The following is a 20,237-nucleotide window of genomic DNA, read 5'->3' on the forward strand; positions in this document are numbered from 1 at the left end:
CAGATCTTTAATATTTTGCAAAGGCTGTTTTGCTAGCCCCAACATGTTTTGCAAAGCTGCCTTTCCAAATATTTTGCACAGAACATGCAGCATGCTTATGCACACAAAGAAACACAAATGTTATGCACTGTTTGGCCGGTATAGTGCCAGGATGCAAAAAGTGCCAGCTCAAGAGTGTAAGATACTCCTCAGTAAGCATTGCTGGATGACATCACCTTCTGCTGATGCAAAGAAATGCATTTTTAGAATTATTCAGAAGGAAGGACAGTGATGGTGTTCCCTAACCTGTGGTGTGATTCAGCTGGTTTGCACCAGTTCAGGAGAATGAATTTTTTGTTGCCCAGGCCCAGAACAGACTTCTGGAAGTGGTATCCACACAGAGAACCAGTTGTTCACATATTTGAACCCCAACCACTTTCCCTAACCTTTGGTACTCCATGTTAGCCTAAAGCTGGCGCTGCTTGCAGATATTAGCAGAAACAGCATGGATTGATGTCATAAATCAGTATTGTAATACTTCTTCTTTAAAGGACTTTGTACATCTGACAATGTGGACTATATCCCAGACAAAGAAAAATGCATACGTTAGTCTTGAAGGAGCCACACAAATTCTTTATTGGCTTTAATTTCAAGGCTTTAAATACTAACTGATAACTAAGAAGCATTTCTTAAGTGTTCATGCTTTTTCACACCCATTGGTTCAAGACAAAACTCAGGGGACAGTGTTATTTGTAAAAAATAACATTGCTTAAATGTAATCAAGTTCTGGTTGTGGTATAAAAAAACTATCTTTTTTTCTTATCAAGAAAGCCAGCAGAATAATTTACTAAAGCTTTCCACTGACAGGGAACTATGCAGGATACACATGGAATCAATAGCACGTCTTTCTACGTGCATATCTATGTTAGTTTAGGGTGCAATAATTTTCCATTAATCTGCTTTTAACTTTCACTTTTATATAATCTGACATGCACATCTTGTTATATGGTATTTTGAACATTAGTCCGGACGTTCTACTTTATTAGATCTTAACCAAGGGATATTTATGTAGCATGGCTCTCTGCCAACACTGTGCTTTCTTTAATAAAACAGCACTGTGAATAATTTTAATAGATACCTACACCGAATGGCAACATTTTTTTTCTTAACCCACTGGCTGGTATTTACTGCAGCCAAGTTGCTGTCTAGTTGGAGGTGAGAAATAACAGAGAGTGAGTTTTGTGGCTGCAGACTGGATTGAAATTAAACCTTAAGAGAATGTTCCGTTTTGAAACAAGAGAGTTTCCAGATCAATGTCAAGAAAAGTCAGCCTTCAGGAACAGTGGAACTGCTGATATTGTTAGTTACCAAGAACCACACTTGAGATAGTGAGCACCTTCACTTCTCATTTAAATCAACAAAAGCAACATTACTCATTGCTGTTTAGATGATATGTAGCCTCTCAGACCATTGAACACACACAGCAGAGACTCCAAGTATTGCAGCTGTATATTTATCTGAATTAGAATCAATTATGAAACTCATCAGACAGCATTTCTCAATCTGGTGACCTCCAGATGTGCTGAACTCTCAGAATTCTCAAAGTTCCTAGCCAGGTGGGGCATCATTTTGAAAGGCAGTGCCTTGTATTTAATGCTTTGCAAGGGAACAGCCATGTTGGGACATCCATCACATCTGCAGAAAACCAGGCTGAGGAATTCCACTAAAAGGGGAAGAAATATGCTAAATTAAATTAACTTCAGTAAAATGGGATGTCTGTGGGTGGGTCCTTCTGTATCTGGCAGTTTATCAATATCTGGTGTTGGATGGGGTTGCATCACTCCAGACAGACCCAGTGTGCAACTTGGGGGTCCTTTTGGAGTCATGGCTCCTGCTCAATAAGCAGGTCATGGGTGAAGCCACCAGGGTCTTTTCCCAACATCACGTTATGCAACAACTATGCCCTTTTCTGGACAGGGAGGCTCTATGCTTGGTCACTCATTGGACTACTACAACATATTCTACATGGGGCTACCTTTGAAAAGTATTTGGAAACTTCAGGTGGTGCAAGTGCAGCAGTGCAAGCTATTCTGAGTGCCTGATATAACAACCTTGCTCTGTGAATTGCACTGGATACCAGTTTGTTTCCATGTCCAACTCAAAGTGTTGGTCATCTCCTATAAAGCCCTAAATGTCATAGGGCCAGGTTATCCATAGAACTGGCTTTTCCCCATCTCATCAGCCTATTTCACTTGATCAGGCAGGAGAGGTGTCCTACAAACTCCATCAATCAAATAATTTTGACTGGCAGGGTCTAAGAAAATGGCTTTCTCTGTAGCTGCCCCTTCATTGGGGAACATCCAGCCCTCATAGGTGAGGAAATCTCCCAATCTGTTGGCCTTCCCCAAAGGGGTCAAATCTTGGCTTTGTAGCCTTGCATGGGGAGGGGCACAGAGGACCATTCAACCATGGGACTAGCCAGATGAACCTCTCTACCTTGTACTAACCAATGGTCATTTTAGCATTTTTACCCTTTTGATGTTTGTCATTAGTGTATCATTTTAAAATTTTTAATCCACTTTAATTTTCTTGTCAATCTTTATATGTTGTTTTATTTATCAATTGTATTACATTGTACACCACCCAGAGCCCCTCTTTAAGGGAGTTAAGCTATTTAGAAATATAAAATATAAATAAATAAATATACATGGCCTCGATTTTCCATTTCATATCAATCCTTACCTGTAAATGCGTAGGTTAAAGTTTCTGGTAACGTTTTAGTTTTCAAAGAACTATAGTAATTGAAATTACTATAAGCAAATGTCAATCAATCCTTTGAACCCTGAAAATACATTTGTTACTTAATTATGTGTACTGTATGAGCCATAATGCCAACAAGGTCAATATGAAAGACTTTTTCTATGTATTGTATCCCATGTGCATTGATTTAATAGAAGCTTGCTGTGATTTGGCTTTGACAGGTTTGAAAAGAAACTGGATTTTTGATGATGATGATGATGATGATGATGATGACGATGATATCCATTTTAAAAGTGCTTAAGAAGTGGCGTGAGCAGCACAATATTTTCTCCATTCCTTCTTCCATTAAACTCCATCCAATCCTCTAGGGAATGTTAAGAAACTGGAAAAATGTGCTCAAATATAATTAGATGATATATAGATATACTGTAGATGTAGATATATATATTAGATATAGGTATAAATTAAGATGAGATATATAGGTATAGATATAGATATAGATCATAATCATCATTTTAGCCATTGTCTATCCACTGCAGGATGAAGGCCTATTCTGCATGTTTCCAACCAATATAGTCTAGATCAGGGGTAGGCAACCCAAAACACTCAAAGAGCCACTTGGACCTGTTTCCCACCAAAAACAAAACACCGGGAGCCGCAAAACGCTTTTGATATCTAAAACGAAGATAACACTGCATATATCCTTTTTTACCTTTATTATAGGTGTGTGTGTGTGTGTGTGTGTGTAATACACACACACACATACATACATACATACACACACACACATTAAAAATAAAAGTAAAAATATGACTCTTGGGAATATCCATACCATTAAAACAATGATCACCAAGAGAATGCTTTAAGAGAATAAAATTACATACACACACAGGTAAAAAAAGGATATATACAGTGTTATCTTCATTTTAGATGTCAAAAGGGTCTCTCTCTCTCTCTGTCTCTCTCCCTCCCTCCCTCCCTATCTGCCCTTGGTCTGCCACTCCTCTTCCCCCACTCTCTTTCTTTCTCTCTCTCTTTCCTCTCTCTCTCTCTCTCTCCCTCCCTCTCTCTCTCTTTCTCCCCCCCCCTCCTATCTGCTGCTCACCTGGCAAGCTTCAAGCTGTTGTCCAACAAGCTAGGGGTGGGCAATCTCGTCTCTTTTATGACTCATGGACTTCAACTCCCAGAATTCCTGAGTCAGCCTAGCTGGGCTAGCTAGCTCTCTCCTGCCCTTCCTGCTTCCTGCAGAGACGCAGCAAAGGGAGGAGCTCCGTCCAGAAAGCTTTCCAGCTCCTCGGAGAACACTGTGAGTGCACTCTCTTGTGTATATATATATATACACACACACACACACACAGAGAGAGAGAGAGAGAGAGAAGCAGGGAAGCGCAATTGCCTCTCTCTGTCTCTGTCTCTCTCTGCAAAGGCAGAGGAGGCTGGGAGCCACAGGAGAAGGCTCAAAGAGCCGCATGCGGCTCCGGAGCCGCAGGTTGCCGACCTGTGGTCTAGATAGATATAGATATAGATATAGACAGTGCTTTTTTTCTAAAAAAAAAAAAAAAAAGGTGCCGGAACTCACATATGTCATACAACCCGCCTTGCCTACCCTACAAGATTCCATCCAAAAAAGGTGCTGGAACTCCGTTCTGGGCATTCTATGAGAAAAAAAGCCCTGGATATAGATATAAATATAGAGATAGATAGATAGATAGATAGATAGATAGATAGATAGATAGATAGATAGATAGATAGATAGATAGATAGATAGATAGAAGAGACAGACAGAGACAGAGACAGAGACAGAGATGATAGGGATAGGAATAGGGATAGGGAGGATGTAGACATAATTATAAGATATAGATAAAGATAGACAGGGCTTTTTTTTCTCATAGAACGCCCAGAACGGAGTGCCAGCACCTTTTTTGGATGGAACCTTGTAGGGTAGCAAGGTGGGTTGTATAATGGGTGTGAGTTTTTTTTTTTTTTAGAAAGAAAGCACTGGATATAGATATAGATAGATATAGAGATAGAGATAGATATAGATATAGATTAAATGTCGCCAAGACACTTCCAATTTGACGCGGGAGAAAACCCAAATAACCAAAGACCTACATACGAACACTTGCAGTAAAGTGGGAAACTGGAAAAATACTGATTGTCTGACAGAGAATGTAGGTGAAAGGGAGGTTTTCCTGCTTACTAGACAACCCTTAAAATTAGAATGGCCAGACATCCTGTTCTCAACTTTGCACATGATATATTGCAAACTGTTTATCACATGGTGTATTGAAAACTGCTTGACACTTGAAATATTGCTAAAAGCATTCCTATGTTAAAAGAGGAACTATAGATTATAACCATGTCTAGTAACTTTCCTATGTTAGAATAAGGAACTATAGAATGTAACCATGTATGGAATATGTCTTGATCAGGAAATAACTGACGTATTACGGGTTATAAAAATGATCATCTATGCCCAGTCGGGTGTTCAGATTTTTTTTAGCTGTGTACAGCTCTCTGAACCTGCGCAATAAACTTCCCTTTCCTTGAAAGAGCTGACTCAAGTCTTTCACTTCTACAACATTTTCTGGTGCATTGGCCGGGAAACTTGAGTGAGGCGATGTTTCTCTGAGGACGGCTTGACCCTTCGGACCTGCTGGAAAGCCATCTCTGAACAATTCTCCAGGTGCCATAGGGGTGTGTTTCCTCCAGGAGACAGCTTTGGCTTCTCAGCAGAGCCAACAGTGCTGAGGGCCAGTCCAAGAACCCTTTGGGAAAGGAAAGGAGGTCTGAACCAGCTCCTGGCCAGGACGAGTGTAACAACAAGGTAGGTGAGTATGTGTTTAAAGTAATTGTACCTATCTCACTTGAAGATAGAAGAGGGGACCTGATCACTCCCCTGGACTCGGGACGGCGATCCTAAAGAAGTCCGTGTCAGGCTGTGTGGGTGGTTAAGCCAGTGCATTCCCTACTAGTGACCGTTGGAACATCCGGCGCTGTAGGTCATTGGCAGTGTGTTAGGATGGGGGGGGCGTAGTAGTGTTCCCAGCACACCGCTGGAATGCATGTTAAAGGGATTTGATAAGTACTTTAATCATACCCAGTATAAGGTTCCCTATCCAAAGGTAACCAGGGATAGGCTGCAGTTTTTATGTGAGCATCAATGGCCTGACATGGATGTGGGGTGGCCCCCGTAGGGAACTTTTAAGCTCCAAATCATTGATGATCTCACTTCTCTGATAGCAGCCAATGAAGAGAACTATCCTAACCAATTTCAGTATATAGATCAGTGGGGGGATGCAGTAGCAGGGCAGGCAGATGACTTATTGCAATGTCAGGCTGAAATAGTTCGTTTGTGTGTGGCTAGACCTAAGGGAAAAAAGCTTCAGGTTGAGACTAAAAGAGTTAGGAATGTGCAGATTTTAGAGACTAAGGTATCAGATGTAAAGAAAGAGATAAAGGTGGAAGTAGAGGAAGTAATCCTTAGACCCCCTCCTTATGGGCCGGCCTTTCCCCCATGCCCCCAGTGCTGACTGCAGCAGCTGCTGTGCCTGGGGATGGGCTGACTGCTTCTGCTGTGCCTGGGGACATGAAACCAGTTGTGAGGCAGAAACAAAGGGGGAGGCTGTCAGCCCCCAAGGAGGAAGGGGATTTGGAAGGTCTCTCTGTAAATGTGAGGGGAGAATTAAGTAAAGAGGACGTGGCAGGATGTACAGCAATTGTTGAATACTTTGTTGACTCCCGAGGAAAGGGAGAAGTGGAAGGCTGCTGTTAGGCAGTGCTTGAAAGATAGGTTGCCAGCTGTACGGGATATACAGCCAGAGTTGGAAACAAGGGCACCAGAGAAGGTTCCAGAATGGAATGCACAGGATCCACCACAGATGAGATTGCTGAAGGAATATCAGAATTTAGTAGTAGAGGCTCTTTGCAAGGCTAGAAAGCCTTCAGTGAATGTGTTAAAGCCGTCTTTTGTGATGCAGGAAGCAGATGAAAGTCCGGAGAGTTTTCTGCAGAGATTGATTGAGGCTTATGAGCTTTATACTCAAGGTGATCCAAGGAGTGCAGCTAATATGAGAATGTTGAATGAGAGGTTCATAGCACAGAGCTATGATGATATAAGGAAGCATTAGGGAAGAATGCTACAGAGTTGTTGGAAGTGGCAAGGAAAGTGTTTGTTGATGGGGATAAGGTGGAAAAGAGAGAGAGAGATGCGGCGTAAGAAGACAGAGTTGTTGGCTGTGGCATTGTAAGGAGGAAGGTCATTGGCAAAGAGAATGTCTTAGAAGGCAAATGAGAGGAAGAGGTTAGAGTGGAAGAATAGGTAGAAGATGTGGGGGTATTGAAGGTGGACCCACCACTAGGCTTCCCTTTAGGGGAAGGGGACAGAGAGGAACCCGAGGGTATAAAGTAGATTGGTATAGAGAGAGGGAAGTTGAAGGAATTGGATTGGCAGGGACCGGATGGATGGATTGAGCAAGGACATAGAGCTTTAGGCTGGGAAAGTAAACAAGCAGTGTTAGCTATTCCTGAACCCCTAAATAGGCGACAGTTAAGGGATTTTTAGGTTTGGCAGCATTTTGTTGAATATGGATACCAAATTATGCCTTATTAGCAGCACCTCTTTATTTGGCTACAAAAGGGGGTCATGGTGAGCCCTTTGAATGGGAGGGAAAATAAAGGAGGAAGTGAAGCAAGCCTGCACATCAGCACCAGCCTTGGCTTTGCCTGACTTAGAAAAGCCTTTCAACCTATATGTAGACACTAAAAGGAATATTGCATTGGGGGTGTCAACACAACAATTGGGGCAGTGGCAGTGCCGGTGGCATGCTTATCTAAGCAATTGGATGGGGTGGCCACATTGTTTGAAGGTTCTTGCTGCTATAGCAGTCCTTTTACAGGATTGCAATAAATTGACCTTCTCATGTCCCATAAGTGTCCACACTCCTCATGCAATCCATTCTATTTTGGACATATAATAAATATGCTTTTTTGACTTTACATACTCATGGTGCTGTGTACAAAGAGAGAGGATTTAGGGATTCTGCGGGCAAATACAAAAGCCAGCAAAGATTTCAGTTATGCATTGTAAAGGGCCATCAGGGGGGAGTGTGGACTCTGGAAATGGTGCAGGAACTGAATAGGCAGGTGGAAAAACTTAGGAACTATGTTATTGAACAAACACCACCTAGATTAGTAACAAGATGTCATCCCTTTAAACCTGGGGATAAGGTGTGGGTGAAACATTGGAAACATAAACAACTGGAAGGGAGATGGAGAGGGCCTTAGGAGGTGATAATGGTCTCTCCCTTAGCTATAAAGATTGCAGAATCTAAGTCCTGGATCCACTGGACCAGAGTCAAGGCGGCAGCAGAACCTCTGTGGACAGTGACCAGGGATCCAAAGGTTTCTACCAAGCTCATTCTTAAACGTGTTTAATGTGTTTAATGAATATTTTATTGTTTGTATAACAGATATTATAGTAGCACAAGTGTATCCTGCACATATATCTACGGCTGTTCGACTGGAATTCAACCCCCTGCTAAGCCACTCCCGGAAGCTGGCTTTCTACGCATGGGAGAAGAAAGAATGAAAGGATTATTTCTGCTTTTATGTAGTACTATTGTTGCATGTAATAATGTTTGTCTTTCTAAGTTAGGCCAATGGAGCAAGCCAGAAGAAGCTCCCCGTATTGTTCAGTCTTATGCTATAGGCACTGGCACTTGTGATGGTCACCCCCTATTGGTTTTTCACCAGAATGCTGGAATGGTATCTTGCCTCATCCTTGTCAATTTCCACTAGTGTTTGACAGAATAGTTAAAGAAACTTGCATCACTAGACAACCTGTCAACCCAGAAGCCTGTCAATATGCTGCATATATTCTTAGGAAAGGCATATGTGTTAGGGCTCCTTATAAGAAGCCTCCTCCTCCTGTCACATTGGAATGGGGGCCTCCTTTATTCTGGGGATGGGAGCGGGTCACCCTAGTCTCGCAGTTAAAGACGGGATGGAAGGGGACCTGCATTGTACATGTAATCCCAGTGTAATTTGGAGTTACTATCCAAAGACCCCAGAGGAAACGCCCAGAGAGAAAACGAAGTAAAAGGTCCCATCAGAATAAGGATATGCCCCATCCATTGGAGTCAAGGATGCAATATAATTTGTGGGTCCAATTGGCTAAAATAGCCAATACAACAGATTTTTGCCTTTCTGAAGCATATGACGTGGAGAATCTGCTGTCCATGTGTTTAATACCAGTATGTCACAGTGGCCAAGGAGTTCAGTCACCATGAGTTTAAAGAACATATAGGCTATGAAACAATGTACAGCTGGGGTCACATTTCCAAGTTTCTACCAACCGATGCTCTAGCTTTACATACTCCTAACATAACCATTCCAGAAGACTTACAATGTGCATATATTACAGGTTGTGAGCAAAGTACACCCCTACCTCATTGCCTGAAAGTGAGCCAAGAAAAGCTGAATTGCACATCTTTCCAAACAGTGTCTTTTGGGTATGCAAACATATGGTTACCTAGAGGGTGGTTCTTCACTTGTAGAAAAGACTCTTTTAATTACATTCCTGCCAATCTAAGCACAACATATTGCTGTCTAAGTAGACTGACTACCTTCCTACCAGATAGATCACTTTTCACCTCCCCTAACACCACACGTTACAAAAGGGCAGAAGTTTTGAATGAGGATTGTGATTCCTCTCGTACTCTTCTGAACGCTGCTGAATACAATGCTTTGGCTGTCTCGTTGGTGGGAGTTCCTGCACTTTCTCTAAGGGCTCATGTCAATATAAATTCTGTGGCCTGCAACTTGGCTAAAACTATTAATGCCACTTCAATAGCCTTGTCTGCTATCAATCAGGAAATGATAGAATTATGTAAGGCAATTTTGCAAAATAGGGCAGCCATAGACTATCTTCTACTCCGCCAACACATGGGATGTGAGGCCTTTGAGGGGATGTGCTGTTTTAATCTATCAGATCAATCCCCAGTTATAAATAAGCAAATTAAAGTGCATTGAATCTGCAAATAGATTCCCTGGGAAATTGGTGGAGTAACTTATAGTCCTGGCTTCCAATGGGCCTTATTGGGAACATTATAAGAGCAGTAATCATCTTCATCGCTATTCTGATCAGTAGCTGTTGTCTTCTGCAATGTACCTTTTCGATGATGCACAACATAACACTACCTAAACGTCAAGTTATGGCCATGTGGGAATTCCAGAAACAAGAATATAACAACATACATACATCAGACCCAAGTGTTACAGAATGAAACTTATCTGCAAAGATGAGATAAGTCTCATCAGGGGGGAATAAAGTGGAAAACTGGAAAAATACTGATTGTTCGACAGAGAATGTGGGTGAAAGGGAGGTTTTCCTGCTTACTAGACAACCCTTAAAATTAGAATGGCCAGACATCCTGTTCTCAACTTTGCACATGATATATTGCAAACTGTTTATCACATGGTGTATTGAAAACTGCTTGACACTTGAAATATTGCTAAAAGCATTCCTATGTTAAAAGAGGAACTATAGATTATAACCATGTCTAGTAACTTTCCTATGTTAGAATAAGGAACTATAGAATGTAACCATGTATGGAATATGTCTTGATCAGGAAATAACTGACGTATTACGGGTTATAAAAATGATCATCTACGCCCAGTCGGGTGTTCAGATTTTTTTTAGCTGTGTACAGCTCTCTGAACCTGTGCAATAAACTTCCCTTTCCTTGAAAGAGATGACTCAAGTCTTTCACTTCTACAACAGCAGGAACCTCAGAAAACATAGATAGATATAGATATAGATATAGATAGATATAGATACAGTTACACAAGTCTTTTCTCAAGATAACCCAGAGAATCACTCAGTGCTTAACAGTTCATTTGATTGTTGCTACTGTGCACTGAGTTTAGAATGCTTTCACTATTGGAATTTAGTCATCCAGATGGTGAAACGTATGTCTTCTCCTAAACACCAACTATGACCAATGGGATCACCAAGCTGGGAATTCTTTACTGAAGATACCTGGAAAGATTTGCTTTTGTTTTTTCAGTGGAAAACTAGACTTCAACCTTAGACATTCATATACTTCATCTAAGATAGATCCACACAAATAGATGCACACAAATGGCTGAAAAGTGATAAGGCAAAATGGTAAATGGCAATTTCTTATTGAAGTCTTTGCCCCTTATTCCTATTATGCATGTCTTCATATAATTTCTTGAAGACCACTGATAGGGACATGTAACATAACAAGTTGGTAAACTAGAGGTTTACATTCATATATCATGCTAAACAATGCTGGATTGTTTGATTTTGACTTACCATTATGCATGAATTCAATTCCATTATGGTTTTATCCAGACTAGGCTATGCTTTAAAAAAAAAATTGTCTTTAAATATTCTAGTTTAGCATTAACATAGCATAGCATAACATACCATTTAGTATTGGTATGAATTGACCATCATATTTATGCTGGACATAGTAGTCCATTTACAGTCCAGGACTGCAAATGCACTTCTGAACCAAATTTCCCAATAGTGGCCCTGCTGTTTCCCACCTCTTAGAGATAGAAACCATCTAAAAATGGAGACGTTAACTTTAACTTTGAAGTGGCTGATTATTTAAAACACTATCAAGAAAAATCTTCCAAATTTGAAATCCAGGGGAAAATAATCAAACTTTTTTTATTTTTATTTTTAAATCACTTTACCAGCCACCAGAATGTTGCCCACTGTGACTGAAATCCTAGGTGCCTGTTTCAATCCGTAGGATTATGTTGAAACATAAGGTAAGTAGTAGAAGCCTTTGCCATGATTTTGCCCAATGATCAACTTAAGAGGACCTGCCCATTGCCCCCAAAGAAGGATTTGAATGTAGGTGAGGCATTCTAGTAGAAAAGGGAGCAGTCTGCTATCTTTCCATGCAACTTTCTTGGCTTGATGCAAACCTGTTGTTGTTGTTTTTTTGTTGTTGTTTTTTGTTGTTGTTGTTGCTTTCTTTCAGGATACTTTTATTTGACAAATTTTTTTATTTTGTTCAAAATCTTAAAATACAAACACCAAAAAAGGGAAAAAAACAAAACATGAGCCGAGGTGGCGCAGCAGTTAGAATGCAGTACTGCAGGCCACTTTAGCTGACTGTGTTCAGCAGGTCAGCGGTTCAAATCTCACCGGCTCAAGGTTGACTCAACCTTCCATCCTTCCGAGGTAGGTAAAATGAGGACCCAGATTGTTGGGGGCAATGTAAATATATATATATACATTGCTTACTGGTGTACACCGCTTAGAGAGTGCTTGCACTTAAAGCGGTATATAAGTCTCATAAATAAATAAATAAATAAATAAATAAATAAATAAATAAATAAATAAAACAAAACTAGACAAGACTATACAAAAAAGGGAATAATAAGGAAAAAAATACAAGACAGACATATACATACATTGTCCCTCCCAGCTGTATACTGACAAATATATTTCAAAGATAACAAGTCCTCCCCTCTTGCAAAGCAGACACACAATTTATGAATTTCTACAACACTGTTTACCCAACCCACTTAGACTGACGTCTATCTACTATATGAAAACACACAGTTAACAGGTCAAATCAACAGGATGCTTTTTAAACTCTCCATAATGTAAGCACATCATTAGATCTATTCCAGAAATCCAAACTCACTAAGAGAATGGATAATTAAAAATGGTTCTACAAGGCATCCTGAGTATTCTAAGTCTGGCGTGCCCCCAAACTGTCATGTCTTGATTGTCAGATTTAAGATAGACAAAGATTAATCTCCAGAATATTCATTCTTTGTTGCATAACTGAATTCACTAGAATAGCACACCATATTGCCTGGGGAAGATCTTCTGAATGGGGTAGCAAAGTGTTAGATAAGACGAGCATTCCATGGATCAAACATTATCTTTGGCAGAGATATACTATGTACTATTCACAAGGAAGACTTTCTGGTGCTAGTATGTTCATTCTAGAGTGACATCCCCAACAAAGCTCAATTGAGGTTAAGATGCTACAGCACTGTCTGATGTTGGAGTGAGACTAAGTGAGGCTCTAAGCCAGTGATGGCAAACCTTTTAGAGACCGAGTGCCCAAACTGCAACTCAAAACCCACTTATGTATCGTCAGGTGCCGGGTGGGCGTGGCCCATTGGATGGGTGTGGCCCATTGGGTGGGCAAGGCTATGGTGATAACAGCAGACCGGGTGGGATTAAAAAGTTCAATCAATCAATTCCAACTTTGCGAGATTTTTTTTTTCTGCGAGAAGTTGAAATTGATTGACTGCTTAAATCGTTTTTGTTTTGTTTTTTGCACAAGGTGGCGGAGGCCTAAAGTGAAGATTTTATAAAACCCAGCTGAAGGCCTAGGACTGGGGCGATGGCGTGTGTGTCCACAGAGAGGGCTCTGAGTGCCACCTGTGGCACGCGTACTATAGGTTCGCCATCACAGCTCTAAGCTATATAAACCTGGCTTAGAGGCTTCTTGTTAAAAAAATTAAACCAGAAGGTCTCACTAAGACATGTACCAAAACAAGACCTTGCATCCCCACAAAAATAAATAAATAAAATCTAAAAACCTATATGCCTTTTAATTATGTAATAGCAAAATATTTAAAGTAAAACATAAAAATTATTTTCAGATAAGTGTATTTACTGATTACTTTGGCTGGCTTGATCTCTGTCATAGATTATAGAATAGGATAGCATACCTTAGACAGAATTCTTAAATGTAATTTTTAAAATATTTTTTTAAAGTGACAATATAGATTCAAAACACTGACAAAGTAAGTAATCAGGATTACCTTTCTTAACATAAGTGATAATAAACCTGTTTGCAAAATCAGAAAACTGATACTCTGAAATGTGATGGCCCTGAAGATTTTTTTTAGTAAAGAAGTATACTTTTATTTATTTCTTTTGAATTGCACTCCACTCAGCCTACAACAGGTGGTTAGTCAAAGAGCCCAAAGCCCATATCTTCATCAGACTTGTTCTTTGACTTCCTCTTTGGCTGGAGCTGCTCAGTAGGAGCAGCTGCTTCAGTCACTACTAGGGCAACAGCTGCAAATGTTGACAGATCAGCCAAGAAGGCCTTCACTTTTCACTTAATGAGAAAAAGTATGTTGCCTCCGCAGCCTCAGTCAAGACTAGCTTGTATCCATTGATGATGGAGTGGGCATAGAGGCAACAGTAGGATAGCTGATCCGCAGATAAATACTGGCTATATGATGAACACCTTCATAATGTCAGAACTTCCAGGTTGTAAATGCTGCCATTATCAAACATTTGCTGGATGATGAGCCTGAAGGAGAAGGATGAGATATTCAACATGTTCCTCAAAATGGCTTTGCTGGTACTCATTTTGTCTCTGTTTGAGGCCCTGTAGCTTTAGCTACATTTAATGGTACTTTCAATCTCCACATTTTGCTGTTTCTAATTGTCCAAACATTTCAGTTGACATTTGGTTTTGTCACTTTTTTTAGACTTTAATACCCATTCCTGCCTTTGGTTTCATCTGCTTAGCTAATATGTTTCATTCTTCTCTCATTACTTGTTTTCATTATATTGCATTTCAGTGACTGCAGATAGGGTTTATTTTTTTTAAATGTTCTGAATTTCTCTAGCCGAAGGAAAACAAAGAAATATTTTATATAAATACTTAGGGAGGCAGACGTCTCCCATTTTCATCAACACATTTTATGCATATTTAAGTAAGTAGAAACAAACTATTATTATATCAGGATGATTTTTCTATACATTTCCAAAAGTATAAATGGATAAAAAAAAGAAGAAAATGGCTGTGATGTAAAATTGATGGCAATGATTTCATCCTGTTACATTAGCCTATCCCACCTAGCCAGGCAGGGAAAGTATGTCACAGATCCCATCAATTAAAGAATTCCAATGGGGGGGGGGTTGGGAAGAGACCCTTCTCTGTCATTGTCCCACCCTGTGGAATATTCTTCTCCTGTAGGTGAGACAGGCCCTCACCCTCTTGGCCTTCCCAAAAAGGAGTTAAAACATGGCTATGCAGCCTCATGTGGGGAGGCCAGAGAGGCATATAGCCATGAAGCTATTTAGTGCCCTGAAAGTCTTCTGGCCTCCTCTTAAAATTTTTAACATAGAAATATGTTTTATACATTAACATTTTATTGTATCCTGCCTAGATATGAATATCCCAGTCATGAAACTAGAAACGCAGAAGCCTACATCAGGCATATTGTAAAATTAACACTGGTACGCCATCCGAAGCATCCGTACCATAGATTTAGTCCCATTACCTTTGCTGGAGCTTATTAACAAATAAACTTGCTTAAGTCCAAACTGCACACCTCTAATTTGTTTCAGTCGATAGAAAGGATAGTTTTACTCCTTCCCCTGGATTCTGGGTATGGCTGGTCCAGACTTGCACATACAAATGCTGCCTTTAAGCAAACAGGCAAGAGTACTTGAAACTCCATTTCATTTTCGTTGCACAGGAAATCTCAGCTCTCGCTGTCATAGTTTCTCTGGATTCCACAGTCCTTTAGCTTTGGAATGGCATAAAGCCAAGAGCCTGCTCTTGTGTATTTTTCTAACGTGTATTTATCATGTCATATAACATGAGAAATATGGTGCACTTAATATTTTAATAATAAAAGAACTAGTTCCACTATTTTCAGCACATAAATATGAACCTTTCAAGGACATTACTATCCAGCAGTTTATGGTCATAAACTGCAGCATATGTTAGTAAAACCTTAGCTCAGATAAGGCACATTACCACATTCATAATAATTACCTTCTCATAGATGTTCCTCTCCAGAGAATTCACAAGGACAAAGAAATTTGTCCTACAGTCAGAAGAACGAGGAAGGTGAGGTAAATAGTGGCTTAAAAAGAATGTTTTCAGGACTTTAATAGGTACATTTAGCACCACACAACCTTGTCAATGAATAAGTGAAAGTAACATTCAGCACATAATCTCATTTACAAGCCTATAGTTTCAGAGGAGTTACAATAACTTTTTTTCCCGCTTCAGAATTTAAGATTTATGCTCCGTTTATACAGAGTTTACTGAAGTGAACACACAGGAAAACCTATTGTACATTGTGATTATTAGCAGAATCAAAAGAATCAGAAAATTAGCCTCCATAGTACCAAAAGAAGTGTTCTGTAATTGAGGCCTGCTAGAATAAAAATAGGTAGCCAATTGTTACGTTCTTGGACATTGTACCACTCTGCAAAGCTTGGGGGGGAAAAAGTGTTGCCTGGATCCAATCTTTGTCTCCTTAATAAAAATACTGCCATATATCTGACATCAGTAAGTTCATGTGCGTCACATGTTTTGGACTACATGTCCCCTAGTTCCTTCTTACTGTTGGCTAAATGGCTGTGAGAATGATTTTGACACTCAAATATCTAGTAGATGTTGAATTGCCTAGCTATGCACTGAACACCACAGTGCATACAAACTCTCTCTCTCACACACACACATATATTTACATTTTTTTTCACATGGAAGCTATATAACCCTTGGTTACCAGTCCTGAACTGGAATTCTGAGGTTCTCCCAGCATTCAGCTCCTCTCTCATTCATTTTACCCATGTCTGGTGACAAGCTTTTGAGAAGGGAGAATTCTAAAGGCATGGTTCCTTTCATCCTAGATCATCTACTTTTTTTTTTTTTTAAAAAAAATCCACCTCTAACACTAAACTTTTTACAACTTTGTTTTTATATTTAGGAAACAGCATACAGATATGTGTTCAGTCTAACAAAATACAACAACAGCAGCAACAATAAAAATGGAAACAACGCTGTTGAATTCACAAGGTGTCTCGGTGTTCTACAGTCACTTCTTCAGACTGCGCATTGTACCCTTTCTCTGACAGAACAGACTGAGCAGTCTACTTAAAAGTGCAGTACATTTCAAAACATAGTACATGTTTAAGTAACCCAACTCTTTCTATTACAAGGGCTCAAAGCAACAAATCACAGGGAGCTACTTTGTGGCTTCTCAGTCCCTTCTGAGTCATGAAATTCATGCTTTTGATTTTTTTCCTCCTCTAGCCAAATTCACTTTGTGCCTGCCAAGATTTTCCTAAATCTTGATACTGTCCTCTAAGGTGTTTGCTATGTCCTCTTAAATTTGTATTGTTTACCAATTTGATAATTATATTTTTTAACTCCACGTCCAAGTAATTTCTAAACACGTTGAACAACACAAGGCCAAGAATGGAACCTTTGTTGTTGTTGTTGTTAATTGCGAAGTCATGTCCGACCCATCGCGACCCCATGGACAACGTTCCTCCAGGTCTTCCTGCCCTCTATCATCTTCTGGAGTCCATTTAAGCTCACACCTACTGGTTCAGTGACTCCATCCAGCCATCTCATTCTCTGTTGTCCCCTTCTTCTATTGCCCTCAATCTTTCCCAGCATTAGGCCCTTCTCCAGTGAATCCTTCCTTCTCATTAGGTGGCCAAAGTATTTGAGTTTCAGCTTCAGGATCTGGCCTTCTAAAGAGCAGTCGGGGTTGATCTCTTCTAGGACTGATCGGTTTGAACGCCTTGCAGTCCAAGGGACTCGAAGGAGTCTTCTCCAGCACCATAGTTCAAAGGCCTCAATTCTTTGGAACCTTAGAACAGACCAATTCTTTCTTATTGTGAATACAGAACTCAAGATAACAGCTCATTTATGTTGAGATTTAATATCATATATCAATCTTTCTAGCTAAGCAAGAAACAGATGCTTCTTTCCTTTTCCACCCCCTCAACTATCTCGGTTTGTAGAACCATGTTGATCACATGCAAATACTACCTCTATCTTTCGTCTAAATGGGAATAACTGAATGGATGCAGTAAACATTGCTGTTGTCTGCAAATGGGCAAGAAAGTAGAACAAAAATAAATGCCCTTGTCAAAAAAATTGCCCAACATTATAAAAGAGTGGGTATATTTAAAGTCGTATTCAAAGTTAAAAAAAATTGACTAGCAGCTTTGTTTTAATTACTATTTTATATCTTCCATGGGTTGACTTATTGTGAATTATTGATTCTGTTATGAAAAAGGTATTATACTACATCCTAAAAAGTAGTTGTGCTACTTTATAATGACAAAAACATGGCACCTTAAGTAAGTCCATTTCATCTAAGTTTACTCTGCTTGTTTTAATAAAAACAATAAAATTATTTGCACTTTGTAAAAACATGTTAAGATAAAATTGGCTCTTCATTGGAAATCTTCTGAAATAGCTTCCCTGGTCATCTCCATATACTCGTATAATTTTTGCCTTCCACTCAGTTGAATAACCCACCAACCTAAACAGAAATCTGGATTTAGTTTGGTTAGAGCCTAGCACAAAGAGCGTTTGCCTTCATGTGTGACAGGTTGAATAATTTCCTTTTCCACACTAAAAATAACTTACCTTCTTGTACAAGAGGAATGGTTTTAGATTCAGAGGTCATACTAACTCCAGAAAATACTCATGTATTTCCCATAAGCTCTGAGATATGAAAAATCCAAGGGATCAGCAGCAGAAATAGTTGTTCATCATCTGATTTTTGCATCCCAGATAGGCTTCAGCTTGTACATAGAACACCCAAACTGATTTATTGTTAAATTTAACTTTTATTGCTTGCTGAAATCCTGAGCATTCAGAAATTTATAAAATATTACTCTTCATTATCACAATAGTCTTTGAAAATATTGCTTATATATGCTAGGGATTAAAATTGTTCTTCATGTATACGGTGATTATCTCTGTGAAAACAAATTTTACTCAATCACGTTTTAGAATTTGGTATATAGGCATTCTTCCAGGAACATGTAATCGCTCTTTTTAGGGCAATCCAGGCACAACATATTGTAAACTCTTCGTAACAGAACATATCCTAAATGTTGAAGATATAATTTAATAGTATATTAAGCTCTTTAAAACTTAAAGGATCTGGGTCATCTTAATAACACTGCCCTATCCCTAAATAAATACCAATTGACATGTCCAGTTCTATGACTCTAATGACATTTCTACACATTCGTGGGAGGTCCAACAGATTGTTTTTAAAATCACAAAAATATTATTTTTTAAAAAATCATATAAAACATATTTAATATTTCTTAAAGCCAGAGAGTATTGATCTTCCAATAAAAGATATTTCTACTACATTTTTGTATATTATTATTTGTATTTGCAAAATCTTCAAGTTGTTGGTATAACTAAATTAGCTTAGTTAATTTAGCGTCTATAAAATTAGCTTCTAGCTTCTCTAATACAATGTTAGCTGTGTTTCAGAGGCAGATAAGACTATTCGACCCAAAAACAGAAATTTGTAAGTGCTATAACTGCACATATTGTCACTAAGCTGGTTAGCTAAATGAAATTCCTTTTATGTTTCAAATGTCTTAAAGGTATCTTTAATAATCAAGTGATTAAGAATAATTACCCTATTTTCACCATTTACCTTTCCAGTCATTTTCAAATAAGGATTATTCCAAAGAGTCAATCTCTCATGAGAACTAAGGTTAAATTTTAATTTCTTGCCTGGCTTCTATTGGCTTCAGTGTCAGAAATATCATATAATTTCTTCTATACTTGGAACTGAGCACCTGCCCAGATTCCAGGGGTACCAGATAATAACTCTTCAGTGTGGTCCATAATAGAACATATTCAATGTAATTTTCATTCTAACACACTATACAAATGTCCAACTGTATAATTTAAAGACAGGAAAATTAAAGCCTTCTTTTTTACTTGCAAACTTTTGCTTTAAAGGGAAGATCTGACTTTCTCCCTCCCAAAAAAATATTTATTATTATTTTTTTTATCATATTCCTATCCAACCGTATTTTGACTGGATTCCTGTTGATGCCTTGAGAGAGTGAGAACTATATTAATTCCTTTCAGAATTTTAAACAAATTGATACATTGTGACTTAAATAAGGATAAGTTCTATTTTAACTTATTTATGTAGGGCACAATCTTCCCTTCCCCCACTTTTTATTTATTTATTTATTTATTTATCTTTACGTAAGGTAAAATATAGCTTAGCCATTATCCAGACCAAGGATTTTCAACCAGTGGTATGGGTACCACCTGTGGTACATTGGCACCTGGCAGGTGGTACATGACCATCCTAGAAAAGGGGTAGCGGGGGAGGGGAATGAGCTGAACTGGTGGCAGCACTGCACAAGCCTGAGCGAGAGATGGCTGGAGTTGCAGGGTTGTCAGGGCTCAGCAGAAGTGCCAGGATCAGCGCTTCTTCGGGGCTGTCAGGGCTCAGTGGAAGCACCAGGATCAGTGCCAGGCTCCAGCTGGGCCCAGAAGAAGCGCCGATCAATTGGAATGTTGCAGCATCTCCAGGGTCTTGTGTGATTTACATTCAGATGCTTGGAACTGATTCATATTTATGACGGTCACAGTGTCCCAGGGTCATGTGAAGTGACCAAAATCTGCTGCAACCACCCAGCAGACGGGGGGGGGAGATAAAAA

General features: G+C 39.3%; 1 pseudogene; it reads right to left on the reverse strand.

The window, feature by feature from the left end:
* Positions 1-13,721: 13,721 nt before the first annotated feature.
* LOC120307692 lies at positions 13,722-18,213 on the reverse strand (annotated as a pseudogene).
* Between the last annotated feature and the right edge of the window lie 2,024 nt (positions 18,214-20,237).

Source organism: Crotalus tigris, unplaced genomic scaffold (genome assembly GCF_016545835.1).
Source record: "Crotalus tigris isolate CLP2741 ecotype Arizona unplaced genomic scaffold, ASM1654583v1 scf7180000017804.1919176, whole genome shotgun sequence".
NCBI lineage: Eukaryota > Metazoa > Chordata > Lepidosauria > Squamata > Viperidae > Crotalus > Crotalus tigris.